Genomic DNA, 14,643 nt, shown 5'->3' with positions numbered 1-14,643 from the left:
TGGCTCTGTTAGTAAAATACTTGCAAACACAAGAACCTAAGTTTAATTACGAGAACCCACGTGAATATGAGGATGCTGGCGCATGCTTGGAAGGCAAGGCTGAAAATTGGCAGATCCCTGGTGGGTGCTTGCCTAGCCTACTTGGCAAGCTCTAGGCCAGTAAGAAAGCCTGTCTCAAAAAAAAAAAAAAAAAAAAAAGGTGGAAATCACTCCTGAGGAGCAATACTTGAGTGTATTCTCTGGACACACACACAGACAGACACACATGTGGTAAGTCACAGGACAACTTTCACCATGTGGCTCCCAGGAACTCAGGCTGGTAGACTTGGCAGCAGGCACCTTTACCTACTGAGCCATTCTGCAGGTGCTAAACGGTTTTATTGTTTGGTATTTTAATATTCATGCATCTATTCTCAGAATATGCAAACTTATCTTCTCAACAGGAAAAATGAAATTTCACTCCATGATTTAAGGATGGGCACAGCCAGCTTACCCTGTCCCCATATCTAAAACAATTCCCTGGGGCTGGGATGCTTGGAGTGCACAAGAACCACAGCACAGGGCTTTGCATAGTTCTACAACCTCTGAATCTGTTCAATACTACAAATGGAAAACAGTTACCAAAGTAACAGAAATGGTCACAATCTTCACGGGTACCCAGATCCTCTAGGTAACTTTCAGTAATGATGTCACTGCAACACAGTCACACCCACCTCTGTGCTGCTGGAGATCCCATTGGGTGACCAGGTGTTTGTTCTGTCTAGGAAACAGCTAAACTAATGATGTCACCGTTCTGTAGCACAGTGGGAACTGCCTAATGTTACACCGGTGTTGGCTTTTTGTAAGTCACTTATCAATGATCCCCAAGGCATGTGTGGGGCTGAGAAGACTCTTTCCGTGATCAGATAGGATTGGGATCTTGCCACCTTTGATGGTGACGTTATAGTCCTCAAAAGAAGATTCACCAGTTCGTCCATCTGTCATCTCGCCTAACTTCTGGGGCCAATGGTGACCATCCCAGTGCTGCCTGGGCTTCTCCTCAGGAAATCTGTGAAGTCTTTCTTCTTCCTGCTCCTTTCCTCCCAGGGTTTGCCTCTTTTCCATCAGGTCTCCATAGAGGCAATGCTGTTCTTGTTCCTGCTGCTTTAGGTCAATGACCACATTGAAGTCTGACCCCTACAACTGCATCTGGTGCTGTTTCATTTTTATTTTTAAGATTTTTATTATTATATTTAAGTGCAAGGGGGTGGGGAGAAAGAGAGAGAGGGAGGAAGGAGAAAGAGAGAGAGAGAATAGTGTGTTTGCATAAGCTGTATACAGAGGCTGTGGAGGCCAGAGGCTAGAGCTACAGGTAGTTGTGAACCCTTGGACACGGGATATAGATAGGTACGGGGAAACAAACTCAGGTCCTCTGGAAGAGTAGTATGTCCTCTTAGCCACTCAACCATCTCTCCCAGCAGCCTGGTGCTTTTTTTTTTTTTTTAAACAGGCGGTTGTAGTCAACAGAGGTATCTTCAGATATATCCCACTCAATGACAAATCTGTGGTCACGGTTCAGTACTCTTTTTGATGCTGCCCAGATAACACTGTGCAGTCCTTGCTCTCTCTCTTCCTGCTCTTTCCAATCTTCTGCCACCTTCCTTCTTCATTTCCACTGGTCCACTGATCCACTGGCTTTCTGCATTCCCGACATTCCCGAGGGTCAGGCAGCTTCCTAAATCCTTTCCCTTCCTCTCTTTGAGCATCACCTGTCACCCTCCCACCTCCTGCTGCTGTGGCTTTAGAGTTTCAGCCTCTTCTTGCTCTGCTTTGGAGAGGATCGTGGACTCAGCTTCATCTTCCTCTTTGGTCTTTTCCTTTGCTAGAATACCAGGAGTAGTGACTGGATCTTAGGTGTCTCCTCACCCTGTTCATCCTCTTCTTTGCTGTTCCAGGGTTTAAGATATTTTTTCTTGGTCAGGAGATAATCTTGCAATCATTTAAAATTAAAGTCTTTGTCCTGTCTGGGTCCATTGTCATCTTGATTTCTGTCCCATTTCTCTCATTCTTTTTGTCATTGTTCATTCTTTCTGTAGACTTGGAGTAGGGAGGACAGCAAGAGTGGCTAATTCTTCCATCGCTTTCCCTTCCTTGATACCTCTTCCTATCTTTAGATGTAGAACACTTCCGGTCCTGGTCTCTATCTTGTTCTGTCAAGAGTCTGGGATAGTGTCCTTTCCTTGGAGGGTGCATCTGGGTCCTTTTGATCAACTAATTCTCCTGCCACCACCCTGCACCCAGACCACCTAACACAGCCTCAGTTCACCATCTTTTATGTTTCCAGATCACCGAGGAGGATCTTGAATGCCTTTTTTACTTGTTTGCTGTTTGTCTGAGACAGAGTCTTATGTGACCCAGGTTGGTCTCAGATTTATAACGCAGCAGAAGATGATGGTGGACTTCTTATGCTCCTGACTCTAACTCCCAAGTTCTGGGATTCCAGCCATAAGACACCATCCCTGGTTTTATGTGGTGCCGGGATCTAACCTGGGGCTTCCTGTATGCTAGGCAAGCACTTCAACTATAAGCTATGTGTCCCGAATGTCCTTGTAGACTCTTGGAACATGTGTCCTTTGGTAATACTATACTATACTTCTTTTCACACATTTAAGACAACTCTACATGTGGAATAGACATCTCTTTTATAATTTAACATTTTGAATAACAGAACATTCACACGGGCAGAAAAGAAAGTGCTCCTCATGCCCCACTTTTCCCTGACCAGGTTCCGATCTGCACTCCCCACAGTCCTCCCTGGTCACCCAATGTTCCACTGTGCATGTTTCTGAACAGTCAGTCTTGGATCTGACCCTTGACACAGCACTCAGCGCTGAGCCTGCTTCTCCTCTGGCTCTTCCATTGGCTGCAGCCCTAGGCAACTTCCTTTCCTTCCTGTTGTTGCATGAACACTGTCAGAGTTAATGTTTGGGGGGCTACACCTTTTGGTGACTGACCAAAACTTCTAATCATAATTTAAGCAATGAGCGTCAGAGAAAATGGCTAGAAACATATTTTCATTTGCCTCAATTTTCCATTTGCCAAAACCTAATTATTTCTGGAACATTTCATACAAATCACATAATCACCATGCTACAACTTAAAAGAACAATATTTTTTTTTCTTAAATTATTTGGAAACATCTGCTCTGTCTTTTACAAATAACAGGATCATCTCCTTTGTGTCGAGGCTGGAAAAATGCCGGCTGCTGCGGCATCCACCCAGTCACCCCAAGGAGACGTCAGCTGTCACCTGTGTCCGCTGCAGCGATTTCCGTCTTCTGCCTCTGCCCACCGTGGGGGAGCTGTCAAGTTTCTAGTTTCTGACGTGCATTTACATCACTCAATGACAGCCGACAGCAGTGAAAGGCCACAGAAAACTGCTTATTGATCAGAGCAAAACTAGTTGACGGAACAGATGAGGTTGTATCACAGAGATGCGGCCACGTTCAGGTGATGACATTTGCTCCCCGCGCACAGGAGCCTAATAGAATACAACTTCATTATATCATGCCACTAGCGCTTATAGCCCGGAGCCCGGCTCCTGACTGTTTTGTCTACGTGGTGATGAGGACAATCTACTTTGTGCTGGTTTCAATGTCTTCCCACCCCGATTTGCTCATGCGCACTTGCAAACTACCTGTGACTCTGTCCTGACAAATACACCAAGAGACACCTGAAGTCTCAATCTCACCGAAATCTAATTGCGCTGTCCTTAAAAAAAAAAAAAATAGAATTACCATTTAGTGAGCTGTAACTGCCTAGGTGAAAACTTTGATACTACTGTGCAAAGAAGTTTAAATGTTTCAGGGACCATCCACCCTCCCCCACCGACCCCTTACGGCACTGTCAGGAAAACAAACAAAAATTGATAAGCTGGATACAGCTGGAATCTACTTATAAATAGAACTTAATTGTTTCTCAAGAACCAAGACATCAGACGAAGGCCCTCTGCCTACAGACTGTTCCTTCTGGTTTTAAAGATAACTGCGCCAACCACTTCCCATTTCCACTGCCAGTACAGCTAGCTGCGAAGTTACACATCACTTCTGCAAAGAGTTCCACTAAATCACAGCAGCCGCCTAAAGAAAAGGAAGAAGCACAGATGGGACCTGCTCGCTGGCCCTCTGGCTGCTGTCTGAAGGAACAGAACACTCTCCCCTGAGAGCTATCTGGCTTTTACCTTTACCCCTCGACTGTTCCCTTGAGAAATTTCCCCATATTACGAATCCTCATACCACCTTCAAAACTTGACTACATCTGCATCCTACCTGGACTGAAGATTTTCCTTTGGGTTGACTTTTTGCTCCAATGTGACCTAAAGACATTAAGTTACAACCAGATAAAGGAGGCCAATATCATTTGCCATAAATAGAAGGTACAGTAAGGCCAGAAAAGGGGCGGTTTTAAAGTATGCTTCTTGTTGAAAGCTCTGGGGTGGGGTTCGCTCTCCTCCTTGTTAAGAGATATTAGCAGTGTCACATAAAGTTTCGGGGGGTATTTTATATACACATGTGTGTGTGTGTGTGTGAGAGAGAGAGAGAGAGAGAGAGAGAGAGAGAGAGAGAGAGAGAAAAGACATAGGATTAGAAGATAAATGCAAAGAGAGTAAGTGTCTTCTTGGAACTTGATGTTACGCAATGTCTAGGCACGACTTGACTCATTTCCTGAGTACCGCACCTGCGTGCAACCTGGGAGAGGTGGGGGAACTGGAGTCCTGCAGATGGGAGACTGCTGCTAGGTTTCCCATCCTGCCCAGCTCACTAACCCTGCCACACTACAAGTCACTGAGCCCCGTGCCTCTCCTCCCTCTCATATGCAAAACATAAGTTATTAGTACTTGAACTGCAGGGAACTGCTCCAAGAAATAAATAACATTATGGGTGTAAAGTGCCTGGCATGGTATCTGGCACTAAGAAAACATTGAATAAATGTAAGCCTTTATTATTAATTTCTTCAGGTTTCCTTCTATAGAACTCGTTTTACAAACAACAAACAGGACAGAGAGGCAGACGAAACTTGGACTCGCTCCAGCTGCCTCTTGTTAGTAAAGACCAAACTTTGCCCCTTTGCTTCAAGCAGAGATCATCCTGCCCTCTGACAGCACCTGTTCAAGCCCAGCTTCAGGCAGTGCGTACAGACCCGCCCCTCAGTAACAAGCCCTGAGAAGAAAAGGGCTAAGCCACCTGGGGCATGCTCAGGACCAAGCAGGGCGCAGAAGTGCATTAAGCAAGGAGCGGGGCTGGCTGGCTGAACACACAGCCTCCCCTTTCTAAAAATCAAGTCAGCAGGGGCAGGATTGTGGGGGGATATTTAAGTAGATCTGAATAAGGGACATTAGATGTGGCATCTGACCTTTTTGTGCTTATGGCACCAACACAGATAATGAAAACAAGGAAAGATGCAGAAAAGTATTCAGTGTGTTCATTTCAAACATACGGAACTGTTCGAGAAATACTACGAATTTTGAATTTCCACAGAACCTACCATTTCATGTAATCTGCTTCAGTCTTTGTATTCTGAGAAAAGTGGAATGAAATCTCCTTTTCAATTACCCAGTCCAAAATACATGTGTTAGCACCGTTACAAACTCGGTGCTTTCAAAAGCTTGGGCTTTGTGCTCTCGGTCGTCTAGCTGAAAACCAAAGTTGCCTGGAGTCAGACTCACGCTGCTGCCCTCATGCTATCTGGACACACACTTGGGAAGGAAGACGACAAGCATTAAGAACGATCTTTGTAAAGTGGGCAATGAGAAGAGGGCGGTGTAGCAGAACCCAGCCTGAACCAAGCGCAGGGTGATAAGCAGGGAGAGCGACCGGGCATCAGGGCTGTCTCCAGGCACTCCAGTTTTGCTGCTTTTATCTGCCGACAACTATCAAGACTCCATGTCAATTCATGTATGTTATATGATTCCCTCAAGAGTGCAGAGGAGCACTCCACACACACAGGCTCTGCACTCGTGCAAGGCCATGCTTGCACTGTTTTGTTTTTCAAGTATTTGTATGTGTGTATGTACATGAACTTATGGGCAGCACGCGTGTACACGTGCCCAGAGAGGCCAGAGGGCATTGAATCCCCTGGAACTGGAGTTACAGGCAGTTGTCGGCTAGCTGATGTGAGTGCTGAACCCAGCCTAAGGTTAACAGTTTTATGCATGTGTGGTTCTTCCACATACAATTTTTGCCTGACTCTTAGTTGCTACTCTGTTTCCCATGCCTAAGGAGCACCTCTGCCAGATGATAGCAGATATTGAACTGCGGTTGAATGATTAATTGAGACAGCCAGGATTCATCAGACTATAATTTACCTGGGAGACCTGAGTGAGGCCCTTCAGTGGGAAGGCGGTGATTTGTTTGGTGTCAAAGATATGCTTGAGATTTTAAGTAATATTTCTACACATGAAACGCATGGCCACAGTGTTAGCTTATAGATAGGAGTAAGAGCTGAGCCAGCACATGAAAAGGCCCTTAAAACAGGCAAACCTCCAGTCAAGAGGCCAAAGCCTCATGTGTTAGCATGACAGCTTTTGGCTACAGTTAACAACAGCACCTGTATTTCCCGGCTGCTGAGTGAGCAGCAGGGGTGGGACAGCCTGGTCAACCCAGTACTTCTGCCAGGTAGTGGGACCTCTTGGTGTGTACCGGCAGTGCACAGCGGAGCTGCAGGTGGTTGTGGGCTGCCACATGGTGATGGACATGGACCCAGGTCCTCCTCTGTAATAATAAGGGCAGCGGGGCTGTGTCCCCAGCACCCCGGCTGCCTGCTCGGCTAGCTTATGCTCCGAAATAACAACACACAAACTGTTTTCATTTAAGCACTGCTTGGCCCATTCTCTTCTAGGCTCTTTCTCACATATTAATTTAGCCCATTTCTAATCATCTGTGTATGGCACCCCAAGGTGTGCTTACCAGGAAGATTCTAGCCTATGTCCATCCTGGGTTGGAGCTTCATCCCGGGAGCGCGGCATGGCGTCTCTCTCAGGCGTCTGCTCCCGAGAGGAGAGCTGTCGAGACTCTGACCTCACTTCCTCTTCCTCCCAGCGTCCTGTTCTGTTTACTCCTCCCACCTATCCTCTAACCAATAAAATGGGCCAGGGCAGTGCCTTTATTAGCCAATGACCTTCCTCCATCACTCCTCCAAGAATAGCAAGTGCTCTTAACCTTGGAGCCATCTCTCTAGTCATAAGGTGTGTGTGTATAATATATGTATGTATACAAACACACGCACACACACATACATCCCTCAGGGTTTTTTTTTGGTGTGTGTATGTGTGTTTGGTACATAGAGTTTTACTACATATCCCTGACCGAACTGGAGAGCACAGAGATCCTCTATTGTCTGCATCCTAAGTGCCTAGATTAAAGGTGTGCATCACCATGCCCAGCCAACATAATTAATTTTAAATCGTATATTGACCAAGGACTAAATATCTTGTTAATTCTCCAAGAAGTATATAAATTATTAATAAAAATATGTATAATACAGAATAAGACTGTACCTATGAAACAGTTTTTAAAATCTGAGTTTGAAGCTATATTTATTGACAAGGCACTTTTATACTGTTGAACTTACAGTAATCAACATATTTTCTAGGCATTCCATAGGGTGGCTGTTTTACTTCAACAACCCATCATTTTCAAGCTCGCCTTGCTTGTAGCGTTTAAAACTGTGTTATAAAATCAGCCCGAATGTCCACCAATTGATAAACAGATAAAATGTGGTTCATATACATCAAGGGAATAAATACAATTCCATCATAAAATCTCCTCCTGCTGTTTGCAGCAACATAAACAGAACTGAAGACCATTATGCTAAGAGAAATAAGGCAGGAACACAATGACAGTACCACACGATCTGATTCATACAGAATCTAAAGGACTTAATCAGAGGCTGGGGATGTAGCTCAGCAGGTAAGATGTGTGCCTAGCATGCAAGGAACCCTGGGCTCAGAGTCGAGCACACATAACCTGTACACGGGGGCACATCCCACCAACCCTGGCACAAGAAAGATGGAGATAGAAACATATGAAGAACAAAGCACACATCAGCTGTACATGGCCATGGATGACCTGAGACTTTTCTCTAAATAAATAGTAATTGTTTAAAATTTTCACCTTAAAGGACTTGAGAACAGTAACAATGGTTACTGGAGCTCAGGGAAAGTACTGGGCAGGGAAGAATAGAGCAGGCTGGTCAATGGGTACAAAGCTACAGGTATAAGAAGTCCTGCCATTATTAACCAGTATAGATGACAATATGTGCTCCTAAAAAGATACATGAATGGAAACATACCATAAATGCAGATATTTCTTGTATTTAATTAAAAATTTTAAAATTTATTTCATTTTCAAGATCTCGTGTATGTGTGTGTATGTTCTCATGTGTTTGAGGCCAATCTGGTCCACCTAGTGAATTCCAGGCTAACCAGAGCTACATAGTGAGATCCTGTCTCCAAATATACATATACAATTAAAGAATTTACAAGGACTAAGAAAATAGATGTTAGGTATTCTATTTCTACTGGTCATTTAACTCTAGAAGCAATTAGCTACAATACCCACAAATGCAAAAAAAAAAAGTTTTCCACTGTAGGCCCTGTGTACAACAATACTGGTGAGCCACCGGTGCCACAGTGGCAAGTCTGTTACAGGTGTAACCAACTGCTTTCCGATTGGATTTGAGACCCACTCATGGGGGAGAATTCATGGTGGTACTGTAAACCTAGTCAAAGGCCCATGGCTAGGAAAGTCATCATACCCAGTGAAGTCCCCAAAGTTACTGCTCTTGTTTTGCTGTGTCTGTCAAACTGCCTATAAATAAATACGTGTGTGCCTATAGATTAGGTGTTCCTATCAGCTTTAGTCAGAAAAGTTTATTTTTGGAAAAGCCATAACTGTAGAGGCTTAAAATTGGCTGAAGTGCTGCTAAGAGACAGAGAAATGCTTAACTATATGTGGGACACCCATGACACTCCCTCCAAGGCTCAGGGAGTTTCTTGGAAGAAGAGGTGGAAAGAAGGTGAGTCAGAGGAAGGGCTGGGGAAGTGGTGTGGAACACGGACGTCCACGCGTGATGATGCTGGCGAACACCTGAACTCACACAGCACCGATTACCACACAGTTATTTCTATGAGACTGGGCCTGTCAATATCCTGGCATGGAGTGGAGAGGAGCACACAGGGCTCATAGTGGATGTGGGAGGGGGAGACATTAGCTTCCATTTTAAAAATTTTTATAAGCATTTATTAATTATATATAACAATGGGCTTTATGGTGATATTTTCATGCACGTACAAAATATATTTCACTCCCACTAATCCCCTGCCTCTTCCCAACTACACCCCTCCCTCGTGTGTGTGTGTGTGTGTGTGTGTGTGTGTGTGTGTGTGTGTGTGTAGATGCTGGCAAGGTACACACAGTCCTGTAAACACATCCTCAGTATAGTTCTGCAAGGACTGCCAATGAAACTCATTGGGTCATTGAAAAAAAAAAGACAAGAAACAAATATGACCAAATTACATCATGTGCATGTATGGAAAGGTCACAATAAAATATATTATTATATCTAATTAATATATGCAAATAAAAACATTCAAAAATTAAAGGATTTTGTTTGAATATACATTGTGTTTGTATCTTTTTATGTGGTTGCTGGAAAGTATACTTACAAAAGTAACTTGGAACATATCTGTATAATAAACAGAGTCTATTAGGTGGAAACAGTGATCCACAATGGAGGACATTATACATTCAGCAGAACAGCTTATTACACATATGGAAATTTCAGAAATGTATCCTTTTCAAACAGATTTAAATAGTCATTCTGCTTTAAATTACATAGACACTCGATACCAAACCAGAATGTAAGGATAATTAAGAAACAAAACTCAACATTAAACACACAGCTAAATACTTCCCAGCTTTGAAAGCAATTCTGTATGGCATTTTAACCATCTAACCGGGAAGAACTGGATACGGTGTGGGTACCAGCACACAAGAGGCACCAGGATGCAGAAAGCAGGGTGGAGGGGTCAGATTCACAGACTGAAAGATGGACAGCTTTGCTGGTGTGCCACAGCACAGACACTGGCATGAAGGTTTGTTTAAAAGCACAGAGAAACATGCATCCAGTTCCTTCTAGACACTTAGGAAGGCACAAAGAAGGGCAAGGTTCCCAGCTGGTTCTGAGTTCTTTGTTTACAGCAGAACATAGAGTATGGGACTGCTCAGATCTAAGGAAATGGTGTAGAAAGTCCTTCTGTATATGTTTTGCTTTTATTGGTTAAGGAATGAAGAAGCTGTTTGGGCCTACAGCAGGGCAGAATAGAGCTAGGCAGGAAAACTAAACTGAATGCTGTGAGAAAGTAGGTGGAGTTAGAGAGACGCCATGTAGCCGCCACAGGAGATAGACGCTGGGACTTTATCCGGTAAGCCACAGTCACATGGCAATACACAGAATAATAGAAATGGATTAATTTAAGATATAAGAGTTAGCCAGGAATATGCCTAAGCTAATAGGTTCAGCAGTGTTTTAATTAATACAGTTTCTGTGATTATTTCAGGTCTGGGCAGCTGGAAAATGAACAAACAGTCTCTGCCAACACCTGGGCATGATGGTTCATGACTGTAAACTCAGGTCTGCTACTTAAGACCCAAGGGGAGTAGAAATACTATGAGTTTGAGGCTAGCCTGAACTATATAGGGAATTCTAGGCCAACCTGTTCCATAGAGTGAATCCTTATCTCAGACAAACAACAAAACATTCTAGGCTAAACACCAGCTCTTGGGGAAGGAGAGCCAGTCCAGGAGATCTCTGTGAGTTGGAGTTAACTAACCTAGTCTACTTAGTGACTTCCAGGTTAATACGGGCTTCATAGAGAGACCTTGTCAAAAAAAAAAAAATTCTGGAAGACAAAGGGCTGGAGAATTGCCTCAGCCAATTAAGAATACTTGCTGCTCTTGCAGAGGACCTAGGTTTCATACCTAGCACCCCATGGTAGCTCTCAATCATCTATAACTCCAATTCTAGGGTTCCCACACCTCTTCTAAACTCGACAGGCATGCACATGGTACACGTACATATATGTAGACAAAACAATGTTGCACACATGAAAAAAATAAATCTAAATTATTATCTTAATCTGGAAGAAAATTAGTGAAGGGGCAATGGCAGGAATCAGGCAAAAGGCAAGGTGGAAGTGAGCAGCAAGGCCAAGGGCAAAGGCTAGATGACTGTATACCCTCTGCACGTCGGCCCTTCTAAACCAGGCTGGCCGTGCTCACATTCTTTCAGTCCTTAATTATTTCTTCATAGTGTGTGTGCCTAGGTTTCCTTGTTGGTTACATATAATCCCTTCAAACAGCCTGAATGTTCCCAGGAGAGACATTACATTGTATAAATCTTCCCCGTATTGCCCGTATAGTTCAAAGCATGAGTTGGGAACACAATAAATCCTTGCAAGATAGAAAGACAACAAGCTGCATTTCAAGGGGTCCAAAATGTAGGTAGCACGTTACAGTTCTTCACTGTAAAGACTAACAATACTTCATCACTTTTCAAAGCACACAGGTTATTTTCCTGGCTCAAAAGTGAGCACTGTATCTGTTAGCGGAGGAAGAAAAGCCTGGCGTCCAGGTCTCCAGGAAGAGCTTATCCTTCTCCATGGTGCTTTGGATGCCACATCATACCCATTTCCAGACGGCCGTACAGAACAGAAATATGGTCCCCCCAGAGACCAGGAGCTCCCGGGACTCGCACTGGAAGGTGCAGTGAGCAGAGTCAGTGTGTGTTTACTGAGCTTCCTAGCACTCAGCTGAAGCATTTGTTAGACTGTATGTTAATTTCTTTTGACTCCGTGAGAGCTGAGGAAATAAGTTTGCTCAGAGGACTGCGGCTGTTGCCACCACCAGCCCTCCCCTTAGAACATCTATTGTCAGGACCTGTCACACAAGGGGTTCAGTATTCCTTCCCACACATCCGTGGGGAAGACCACAAGAGGAAGGGCAGAGGGGACAGGCCAGAGGCTGGCAGCAGGGAAGAAGATGGACTCCAGCAGGGATGGCAAAGCCCAAAGTTCCCACCACTAGGATGAAGAGCTGGCGGGACAAGCTTGGCATCATAGTGCAGGTCTGCAATCCAAGTTACTGACAAAAGAAGGCGGGAGGACCATAAACTCAAGGCCTAAGGCATAAGCTGACTGCGGATGTCAGCTCCGTGGCAGGGAGCTTGCCTGGTTTGTACAAGCATCATCTCCTGCGCTGTTCTAAACAACACATAGAGCAGGACATACTGGACAGGACGCTCGCAGCTCAATAGAACAGTGCTTATCTGGCATGCTCGAGGCCCTGGGTTCAAGTCCCAGTACAGAAGAGGGTGGGAGAGAGAGGATGAAGGGAGGGAGAGAAGGAAGGAAGGAGGAGAAAGAGAGACTGAAGAGTGAGGGAGAGAGAGGTCAAAACAGGACAGTCCACCACAATGATGCGAGGAGACAGACACTGCACACCTACAGCTACCCCCCCCCCCCCCAGGCCCCCAGCTACGGGAATGCTTAAAAGTTTTTTTTTTTTTCATTCTAATTCCAAAAGTCTGGCTTACCATCCTGCCCCAGCAAGCACATCTGGTCGGCTTAGTGATCAAACACCTTGAGGACCGATGACTCTCGGTTCTGATGGCCTGTCAGTCACCTCAGGAGCAGTTTCAAAGTGTCCTGGCCTTCCAGCCTCTACATAGTCTCTGAACACACAACGCACAAGCATCTTCACATGACCAAGGCTTAGCAGGGTTTACATATGCTCACACTTACTATTTGATCTCACTTCTTTCTTTAGTTGTTTGTCGTTGTTGTTGTTGTTGTTGTTGTTTTTTGAGACAGGGTTTCTCTGTGGCTTTGGAGTCTGTCCTGGAACAAGCTCCTGTGGACCAGGCTGGCCTCGAACTCACAGAGATCCGCCTGTCTCTGCCTCCTGAGTGCTGGGATTAAAGGTGTGCGCCATCACAGCCCGGCTGTTGATCTCACTTCTTTAATAAGTAAAATAAAATATTGGGCTAGCAAAACGGCTCAGAAGGTAAAGGCACTTACCCTGTAGGAACAAGCCCTGGAAATCTGAGCTCAGTCACTGGAACCATTTAAAGGTAGAAGGAGAGAAACTGCCACAAAGTTGTCCTCTGACCTACACACACACACACATACACACACAGCACACACACACACATATATATATACATATATATATACACACACACAGAACACACACATATATATACATATACACACACAGAGCACATATATGTGTATACACACACACATATATATACATATATATACACACACACAGAACACACACATATATATACATATACACACACAGAGCACATATGTGTGTATACACACACACACACACACACACACACACACACACACAGTAATGAAGCATATAAAAAAACCAAAATATTACAGATTTAGCTCAAGCCCACTCATGCCCTTCCCAGACAAGGAAATCAAAATCAAAAAACGTGAGCACAGCCCATAAACAAACAACTGAGGGTTGGTGCAGCACTCAGACCCTGACCTTCTGACCCCACGACTAGGAACTTAACACTTGTCACACTGCGTATAAGGACAGGGATTTGGGACTTGTAAGCACTACTGACCTAGAGTTGTGAGCGGGAGAGACTTTCGCAAGAGCGCCACCGCTCTTCCATCCATGCATCTTACAGCTGCTTGGCCCTTCCCAGGGAACAGACTTCATCTCTGGGACAACAGGGTCCAAGGTGATTTAGCTGTGACCTTGGGAAACTTAAAGGCCACACCCCCCCCCCCCCCTGAAGCCTCACACAGGCACACTCCATCCCCGTGAATCTTTTCTGTGTCATTCTTTATAAAAATAACAGCAACTTCCTTAGGAACTGATACCTTATGTAAGCATCTTGGAGAGCGTGTCCTTCATCCTTCAGGCCCTGCCTGCTCAATCCCCACACAGGCACTGCTCCCTGGAACACTTATGCAACCCAATTTGCATGCTGTACCGAGGAACACGCGGTCTGTGATGCTTCTGTGATGCTTACAGTTCTTAGCAGTTAAACCTTGCAAGTGAGCTTACTATTACCCCCACACGCCAGTAACATGACATACAAAGTCGGCACTCGATACCCAGAAGGGAAAAGAAGAGGGAGCTGACTTGCAGAGGGGAAAGAGGATTGGCTGCTTGTTCACTGCGGTCCCAGCAATATGGAAAACATGGCCAGGATTATGAGGCATAATTAGATAATAGCTTTTCCTCTCAGAAAAACTAAACTTAAAACAAACCCCAAGAGTAGTCTGATGAACATGTGGGACCCTGCTGTATGATGTGTTACTCTTTTGGTATTTTGGGGGAGCCAACCACCCAGCTCCCAAATAAATCACACACAGGCTTATTCTTAGTTATGAATATCCGGCCTTAGCTTGGCTTGTTTCTTGCCAGCTTTTCTTAAATTATCCTGGGCCGCTGGGCTTTTATCTTTTCTTACTTCGGTACATCTTACTGTCACTCTAACTCTGCAGCTGGCCAGGTGGCTGGGTAGCTGCCTCCCCCCCCACCCCCCCCACCCCAGTCCTCCTCCCCTTGTT

At 44.8% G+C, this 14,643-nt stretch overlaps 1 protein-coding gene across 6 annotated transcripts in view; it reads right to left on the bottom strand.

Annotated features, from left to right (window-relative positions):
• The window catches only part of LOC121441955 (sorting nexin-24), a 138,009-nt gene that overhangs the window by 75,212 nt on the left and 48,154 nt on the right, over positions 1-14,643 (bottom strand). The window contains exon 1 of one of the 6 annotated variants that reach the window (XM_041643382.1): positions 13,948-14,010. The exons of the other annotated variants lie outside the window; for them this stretch is intronic. The gene's annotated coding sequence lies outside the window, so the exon portion shown is untranslated. Of the gene's footprint in view, positions 1-13,947; positions 14,011-14,643 lie in introns of those variants that run through there. 6 annotated transcript variants of the gene reach the window in all.

Source organism: Microtus oregoni, unplaced genomic scaffold (genome assembly GCF_018167655.1).
Source record: "Microtus oregoni isolate MIOR12 unplaced genomic scaffold, Mior012 000085F_ref0000168, whole genome shotgun sequence".
Lineage (NCBI taxonomy): Eukaryota > Metazoa > Chordata > Mammalia > Rodentia > Cricetidae > Microtus > Microtus oregoni.
Note: the sequence above shows the minus strand (reverse complement) of the source record. Positions and strands in the feature narration are given on the sequence as shown.